We start from the raw sequence: 3,140 nt of genomic DNA, 5'->3' as shown, positions 1-3,140 counted from the left end.
TACATGAAGGATAAAAGCACAGGTTAATGGTAGATAGACCTGGGTTCAAATTTGAGCCCTGCCACTTACTAGCTGTGTAAACCTGGCATACTACTTAACCTCTCCGTGTCTCCGTGAATAGGGATTGGTAATAGTATTTCTCTCCATAGGATTATTGAGAAGGTTAAGTGATGTAATACATACATACAAAACTCAATAGGCGGCATTAAATGTAGCTTGCTACTGGTAGAGAGTCAGCCCAATTCTCAAGAGCCTCTTTGCAGGGGATTCTGGTAGGGAGGGGGGACTCACCCAACTTGGCAAAGGCCTGCAGTAGAGGCGACCCAAAGGCCTGGTCTGTGCTCCCTGTGCTTCCTCTCCCAGAGGCTCATTTCCTTTGCTTTCTCACCATTTCCTCTCATTCTTGCCAGTTTAAACCCTTTTATGGTGACTTGGGGTTTGGCCTTTGTGGGTTCAGTTTCCAGGCATTTCCTGTTACCTTTCCTTTCTGTCAGTTTCCTTCTTTATGGACAGTCTGTTTTGTTGCACTAGACGACAATGAAGTAGCTTAACACATTCTCATGCCCACAGAGGGGCAGCAGAGTGTGGTAGAAACAGCCGTGGCCAGGGTATCAGAACAGCTGGGTTTTCATTTTCCTAAGCTTGCTTGGGTCACTCAGCCTTGGTTTCCCTGCTTTTACATAGAGAGCATTGGACTAGATGGATGAGTTACCAGAGGCTACAGATACCTACCTAGCTCCTTGTTGTGACCTGCCTACCTTTATGGTAAGGCCTATTGATATCATTTCATATTTATCTATTTTGTTCTTAAAAAGCAGAAGAGTAGCTTTTAAGTGATCTTACCGCCCTCCACAACACACACACAAAAGGCAACTATGTTAGGAGTTAAATATGTTAATTTGCTTGAGTGTAGCGATCATTTCACTGTATGTTTATGAAAACATTATGCTGTGCACCTTGAATATATACAATACAAAATAAACCAAACTACTTAAGGCATCTCTCCTAGAGGGAAAGAGCCTTTTAGTATCACTCATCCGTAGGGCTGGAGCCTGAGACTGGCCAAGGCGATTGCCCAGAGTAACTCATCTGTTGGGGCAGCATCAGCCAGAAGGCCCTGGTAGCCAGTCCTAAGAAAGTCATAGCTCCAGTGTTGCTTAAGGTTTTTTACTTGCCCATCTAGCACACACAGAGAAGTCTCCATCCAGAGGAGAAGCTGGGCTAAGCTGGAGGAGGCAGGAGGGGATAAGCGGACCAGGGAGCAGCTTAATTCAGCTGCATATCCCCAATATCTGACATACTCTTAGCACTATCTAAATGTTTCATTGAACAGAATGAACAAATTGTAGGCTGGCTCTGTTTCTATCTAATTGTGTCATCATAGACAAGTCATTTCACTTCTTTAAGCCTATTTCCCCATGACTAAAGATGATATTACCTACCTTCAGGAATTGTTTTGGCCATGAAATCACAAATTGCACATAAATGTGCTTTATGAAAACAATGCCACACAGATATAAGGGGTAAAAGATTAAAAAGCCGACCTATCCTTAGATTTTCTCACTGATCATCTTCTCTTCAAAATAGTGAAGTGCTTAAAGTAATGAGACTCTGTACATCCCATGGGATGCTAAGCTGTTTTCATTGTGAATAGTAAAAACAATGATGGTACTGATAAACATTTCTACCTTTTCTGAACTCTAATCCTCATGAAAAAGGGTGCTCACCTCTGGAGTAGTCAAACACTAGGATGACTTCCAGCTTGCTGACTCCATGAGACTAGGCTCTTACAAAGGCCTCAAGGACAGGTCCTCCACTTTACTTGACCTCATTTCCACAGTAAGAGGGCCAACCAAGTAGGCTCAATGACTCAGACAGTGAATCCACAATTCGGAACCGATTGTCTATACATCAGACTACCACGCGATGGCACTAGAGTCAGGCAAATACATTCTGTTCTCAGCTTCTTTCTGAGTCCTGCCTCTGGTCCTCAGGTCAAACAATGTGAATGATTCGCACTTAATTTCCTTGCTTTCATTGTTTCCACTGGAATTCCTTCTATAAACCTCGGCGACGGCTTTCTCTTCCCCCTTTGCCATTATTGAGTGTTTGGCTTTCCCTGTCTACTGTAGAATGATAGTGTATCCTAAGCTGTTGTTTAAAAGCAAAACCCATTTTTAAATGGGGATGCTAATACTGTAGCATCCATCTCACAGGGCTCTCGGGGGGATGAAATAAGATGATGTACCTAATACGTTTAATGCAGGGCCTGTACCCAATAACTGTTAATAATAACTGATATTATTGCTATTATTGTTATAGGTTAGACTAACCCCAAAGGTTTATTAATAAAGTGAAATGGGTTTCAAAGGCAGGAATCAGGAGGAAAACCAGGGACAACTGCAATCCTAGGAGCAATTCCCTGGTGAAGTTAGAGTTATAGGGGTGGAAATATACGTTCTGTGTCATATGACTTTTTCAAACCATTGTCACTGTAGAGCTAGGGGTAGGGTCTGGAGCTCACAGACCCCTCAAGCCCATTCACAAACCCTTCACATGCAGGTCTATGAGCTAGGTAACCAGCAAAAAGGTCCTTGGAGCCTTGGTTGAAGAAGGAATAGTCTTTATTCAGCACACACAACACTATGAGCTACGCAGTCCACAGAGAAACTCAGAAACTCAACTGCTACTGGCAAGGTCCAAAGAAAAACTGAAACTGAGTAGCTGCCAGCAGAGTAAGCATGTTCTATTGTTAGAGGGGAGCTCTCTGCCTCCAGCCTGCTTCACAAACTGCAGAACACACAAAAGCAACTAACTAGAAAGATACACGGGTGCACATGCACACTAACTCCATCCACACAACTTGTTTACAAGAAATGTGCTGCTGGACCCCCCAGCCAGACCTGAGGGAAGGAGCCTGACTAAATTATTCTATTTTCCCCACAGTCACCAAGCCTCCTCCAGGCAAATTTCGAGAAATAGTATCTTTCAAGTGAAAGCCCCTAGCACTGCATCAAGCACAATGTCAGTTCTTAATAAATGACAATTCCCTTTTGCTTTTCCTCCAAAAGCTAGACTGGTGTGGGCTAACGACATGGTCTAGTTCAGGTGGTCCCACCCAGCTGTGCATCAGAATCATC

The sequence above is a fragment of the Galeopterus variegatus genome, unplaced genomic scaffold (genome assembly GCF_000696425.1).
Source record: "Galeopterus variegatus unplaced genomic scaffold, G_variegatus-3.0.2 Scaffold4437, whole genome shotgun sequence".
NCBI classification, from domain to species: Eukaryota; Metazoa; Chordata; class Mammalia; order Dermoptera; family Cynocephalidae; genus Galeopterus; species Galeopterus variegatus.
Note: the sequence above shows the minus strand (reverse complement) of the source record.